Here is a 6003-nt window from a genome sequence, read left to right as displayed (position 1 = left end):
GATTAGAGTTGCCTGCTGCAGACCCACAGATCTCTGCCATTTTGGCAAATGGAGTAATTTGATAGCTGGCATTAAATTTGCTGTGTGCACAAACAGCTGAGTCAGAAGGTGACTAACTTTTTCCCAGCAGGTTTCACAGGTGCTGCTAACTGAAACGTTGTTTGCAGGCTGTGCAAGTGAATGTGTTCTGCTGTAAGAAAACACTCACCTGGATTGCCCTTTGTCATTGCTTCCTTTCCCATCCTCCAGCCGGCTTCTGCCCTGCTGTCTCTCAGTAGCTCTTTGGCCATCCTAGGAACAGCACATTCCTATTTTCATGAGCTCCGAGAGGGCACACACTCTGCAGGGCTGGTGGTGAGGGCACCAGGACTACGCAAGAGTCTCCCCACCCCACACCTGCAGAAGCCAAACTAGGGAAGTTCTTGCTCAGCCTCTGCCGAGGTTGCTGAGTTGCTCTCTGCTCCAGGAGCACCTTCAGTTTGTTGGATATGCTGAAACCTTGCAGGGACAGGACGTGCTCAGCGCAGATTCAGAGTCCAGCAGATTCCTGCTGAACTTCTAGTTTCACCCACTGAGCCTACAGGCATTTTCATGGGAAAAGCAGAGAGCAGAGCTCTTTGGAACCGGGTGAAAAGCCTCTGCTGCAGTGTGTGGGGCTGACAAATTCTCAGCCTCAGCTTCTGTTGTAACTTTGATATAGGAAACCCAGCCTGACCGATGTGATCTTCATGAGAGCTGAACATTTTCCTGCAACAAGCAGACAGAAGGTGTGGAGATTTCAGCCAGACTGCTGGGTTCTGGCAAAGTAACAAGCACCTGAAAATAGGCTGTTGTGAGGAGTGTAGCAGCCTTAGCTGTAAGCTCTTCAAGTATCACACTATGTAAATTATATATAAAGTGATGGCTTAGTTCTTCCCAGAAGCCTCCTGTGTCCAGAAAGCATTTTCCTATATAAATTAAACCCCTGAAAGCCAGATATGGCTAACTAACATTGTTTCTCCTGCTCAAAAATGCTCCTACTATGTTTACATGATGGGAAAAGGCAGAGAAAAGGAAAGCCCTTTCTTCAATCACCTTATTAATGGGCTTGCTTTGCTCCCACCCTACTCACTAAACAAGTTATTCCAGAGGTTGGTTCTCAGAGCTGTGATCTAAATATATTTGTTTCTGGCTCTACAAAGGTCTTGACTAACCAGAGTGAGGAATGTGAGCACTCTCACTGGTATCTAGCAATTCACCTTTTAATATCCTTTAAGTGCTTGAAGCATGTGCTCAAATGTGTTGCTGGTTAGGGATGCAGCTACTCAGATGTGTAAGTACTTTGCTAACCTGGCACTGGAGGTATTGTTAACATTTCAGTTAATGTGATGCTAATTTGCTGACCTTTCTCTGGTGCTGCTTCAAATTATTGTAAATCAGCAACTATCTAATTGACAAATCTGTAACATTTAAGTGATGTTAAGACAAACCTTGGTGCAATGTTCCAGCAGATAATTCAAATATGAAGATTTTAGATGTGCCAACATTGTTGGTTCCTAATGACTGACCTCCTGGAGGTAACTTCTCAGTGCTTTGCAATGTAAATTGTGTGCTGCAGTGACCAGTGGAAGGCTCTCTGATGGATGAAAAAGGCACATTTGAATCACTGCAGGATCTTCCAAGGAGGACATAGAGACTGTGAGTGTGGATCACTTGTGTCTGTCACGAGATGTGCTCAACTCAGAGGTGGTTGAGTCAGAGGAGCAGTTCTGGGAGAAAGAGCTGGGACACAGCTTTTCAGCAAATGTTGGTCACAGGAGTGCTTGGCTGCATGGTGCCATGGTCTAGTTGATTGGCCAGGGCTAGTTTGGGCTGGATGATCTTGGAGGTCTCTTCCAACCTGCTTGATTCTATGGTTCTATAACATTTCTAATGACAGGCAGCAGAAGTTGTATCATATTAATAGCCTGGATGAAGTGAAAAAGGAGTTCTGGGGGGAACAAATCTAAGGGTCAGGTGAATGTCACAGCACTGCAGTGCTTTAGGGACACAAGCAAGACTCAACACCTGGTGTTTTAAGGTTCAAATCAGCCCTTGAGTCAGTCAGCAAACCCAAAATTAAACTGCTCACTAAGTGTGACCTGGAAAGCTCTCTCTGCCCTGCATGAGCAAGTGCAAATGACCATAAATATTTTAATGCCTTTTGGGTTTGACAGCTGCTCATAGCTGCTGAAGAACAGGCTGCTGATTAGCCATGGTGCCTTTTCTCAAGCTGCTCTTTGACTGTGAGCAAATTGTTTCTCTCTCCCCGTGCAGCAGTGCCCAGACATACTTCTCTGTCTCCAAACATGTGGGTGTTTTGCAAAAGTTAGTGGAAATCAAATTAAAGCTGAATAATACTGATTATAATGCAGGAGTGTGCAAGCAAGGCTAATTAATACAGCTGGCAGCACAGCTCAGTCCTGGCCTGTGACACCACTCTTCTGCTTTCTCCCTCCACCTTATTCTTTCCCCCAGCAGGCATCCATGGCAATCTAAAACTGCTTGTTCCAAACAATCTGCCAAGGACAGATTTCCTTCCCACTTCTCTCACTCAAGACATTTGGGACAGAGTGGCTGAGAGCAGCCAGGCAGAGAGGGAGCTGGGGGTACTGGTAGAGAGTAGCTGAAGAGGAGGCAGCAGTGTGCCCAGGTGGGCAGCAGAGCCAATGGCATCCTGGGCTGGCTCAGGAGCAGTGTGGCCAGCAGGTCAAGGGAGGTTCTTCTGCCCCTGTGCTCAGCACTGCTCAGGCTACACCTTGAGTGCTGTGTCCAGTTCTGGGCTCCTCCATTGCAGAGAGATGTTGAGGTGCTGGAAGGTGTTTGGAGCAGGGCAGCAAGGCTGGGGAGGGGCCTGGAGCACAGCCCTGTGAGGAGAGGCTGAGGGAGCTGGGGGGGTGCAGCCTGCAGAAGAGGAGGCTCAGGGCAGAGCTCATTGCTGTTTGCAGCTGCCTGCAGGGAGGCTGTAGCCAGGTGGGGTTGGGCTCTGCTGCCAGGCACCCAGCAACAGAAGAAGAGGACCCAGCCTGAAGCTGTGCCAGGGGAGGTCTAGTCTGGATGTTGTGAGGAAGTTGTTGTCAGAGAGAGTGATTGGCATTGGAATGGGCTGCCCAGGGAGGTGGTGGAGTCTTTGTGCCTGGAGGTGTTGAAGCCAAGCCTGGCTGGGGCACTTAGTGCCATGGTCTGGTTGGTTGGGCAGGGCTGGGTGCTAGGCTGGGCTGGCTGAGCTTGGAGCTCTCTTCCAACCTGGTTGATTCAGTGATTCTCCACAAGCTGAGGCCAGCTTTGCCTGGCTGTGGAATGAACACGTACTGTGGACACCGTGTGGACAGTCCTGCAGGTGACATTACACCTTCTGAGCTTGAACTGTAGCAGTGCCACCTCAGTACATACTCCCCAGCTGCACCAGAGGGGCAGAGACCATGAAGCCGCTGCTGCTGGGGAGCTGAAGCTTGCAGCCAGGTCCTCCTCTCCCTCACTCCGCAGCCAACAGCCACCCTGCTGGCAAGGCACAGGTCGCTGCTTTGCAGCTCGCTGTCGGTGGAGCCTCCATGGGCTCTTACATGCCTGGCTGCTGGGTTATGGGTTCCTCAGGCCCTCAAAGCCCTTTGCTTTTTGGCACATCTGAAGGCTGTTCCTTTGTACTACTCTTCCTTTTCCACAGGAAACCAACCGGTTGCTGTGTCAGCACCTTGGCGAGGAATCAAAGGGAAGGAGCTGCTCCTCAGACAACTCCCAGAGCACAGGCAGTTAGCATGGGATGAGAGTGCAGCAAGAGTAACCCTTTCTGGCCCTAAGGAAGAAGATCTCGTAAATAAGGGAGGGAAGGAAGGGAACTCTGTAAAAGCTGTGAGTTTATTGCTATGGCACAGCTTAACCAAGGCAGCAGCTGCTTCCTCCACACTGGGCTGCTGCTGTGAGGCTAATTGGAACCTTCTAATGAGAGAAATTAGGGGATAGGCTGTAAAAAGGAAACAGTGGTGATGGCTGCTTCACTCATAGGCTTGCTGAGATGTATGAAAGCAAGGACACAAGCACAGATAAGGCAGTTTTTATCTGTCAGAGTCGGTGTCTGTGTTTTCTCCCTGGGCTTCTGCTGCTCTGCCTGGATCTGTGTAACCCAACTAAGCATCCTGCTTCTAACCCTCCTTGCTGATCCTTCCAGCTCACCTTGCACATAAGGCAGGCTCTGGGGTAAGTAGAGGGGGTGGAAAGAAGGTGGAAGGGTGGTTGGGAGCCCCTCCTTGGGACTCTGGTTTCTGGAGGGCTGCTGTGTTTCTGCGTTACCTTTAACTTGTCTGTTGCAGTCTATAGCTGTAAATACTGTAACTATCTGCTTGAGCTAAGCTGTGAATATAAAGCTTCAGTCCTTAACTTCCAGCTGGCTTAGTCTAGTCTGGGTGAACTCTTTGGGGAGGTGGGGAGGTAACTCCCAAACCTTCACAGCTGTGCTTTCAAGTTGAAGTAGGAACAAGAGTAGTTATGAGCTGTTTATTCTTGTCAATCCATTCAGGCATTTACAACAGGGAGAATGAACTACATCCCTTCTACTCTCCCTAACCTGCAGCTTCTCCTGCTAATGTGAACCGTGCTGCCAGCAGCTGCCAGAGTCCTGCAGCCCACAGACCTTTGTGAGAGGCAATGGACAGCTTTGCTGCTAGCAGAGGCCATGCCATTTCCCCAGCAGCAGCTGTCTGCTGTGAGTGGCTGCCGTTCTTTCCACACTGCTGGAAACAGCTTTCATTTTCCAGAGGTACTGACTACAATTTGGTGTTGTTTAACTGATTTATTTTTTTCCCTCACTGTCACAGGAGACTCTAACCAACATAGATAGAGAATCACAGACTCAAGCAGGTTGGAAGAGACCTCCAAGATCATATCAATCATAGAACCAAGCAGTTTGGAGACCTCCAAGCTCAGCCAGCCCAACCTAGCACCCAGCCCTGCCCAACCAACCAGACCATGGCACTAAGTGCCCCAGCCAGGCTTGGCTTCAACACCTCCAGGCACAGCCACTCCACCACCTCCCTGGGCAGCCCATTCCAATGCCAATCACTCTCTCTGACAACAACTTCCTTCTCACATCCAGCCTGGATCTGTCCTGGCACAACTTGAGGTTGTGTCCCCTTCTTCTGTTGCTGGGAGCCTGGCAGCAGAGCCCAACCCCACCTGGCTACAGCCTCCTTTCGGGTAGCTGCAGGCAGCAATGAGCTCTGCCCTGAGCCTCCTCTGCTGCAGGCTGATCTATTTTCTTTAGTAGGGACCCAAATGGACAGCCCTCATTGAAGTTCTGGGGCACTCAATTCAAGTGAGATGTTGAGGTGCTGGAAGGTGTTTGGAGAAGGGCAGCAAGTCTGGGGAGGGGCCTGGAGCACAGCCCTGTGAGGAGAGGCTGAGGGAGCTGGGGGTGTGCAGCCTGCAGCAGAGGAGGCTCAGGGCAGAGCTCATTGCTGTCTGCAGCTGCCTGAAGGGAGGCTGTAGCCAGGTGGGGTTGGGCTCTTCTGCCAGGCAGCCAGCAACAGAAGAAGGGGACACAGCCTCAAGCTGTGGCAGGGGAGGTCTAGGCTGGATGTTGTTAGGAAGTTGTTGTCAGAGAGAGTGATTGGCATTGGAATGGGCTGCCCAGGGAGGTGGTGGAGTCACTGTGCCTGGAGGTGGATCCAGAGCTGGATACAGGACTCCAGGTGGGGTCTCAGCAGAGCAGAGGGGCAGAATCCCCTCCCTGGTCCTGCTGGCCACACTTCTGCTGCTGCAGCCCAGGCTCTGCTTGGCTTTCTGGGCTGCAAGTGCACACTGCTGGCTCAGGTTGAGCTTCTCATCCATCAGCACTTACTTGGAGGATATGTATTTAGTCCATGAGCCACACTCTGAGGACGTCAGCCACAGAAGCATTCTGATTCCATGAAGAGAAGAGGTGGGAACCAGTCCTGTACTTTGGCTCTTGATCAGCTCCAAACACAGGAATGTACAATGCAAGGAGTAATA

Source organism: Pogoniulus pusillus, chromosome 14 (assembly GCF_015220805.1).
Source record: "Pogoniulus pusillus isolate bPogPus1 chromosome 14, bPogPus1.pri, whole genome shotgun sequence".
Classification (NCBI taxonomy): domain Eukaryota; kingdom Metazoa; phylum Chordata; class Aves; order Piciformes; family Lybiidae; genus Pogoniulus; species Pogoniulus pusillus.
The sequence above is the reverse complement of the archived record's forward strand: the minus strand, read 5'-3'. Positions refer to the sequence as shown.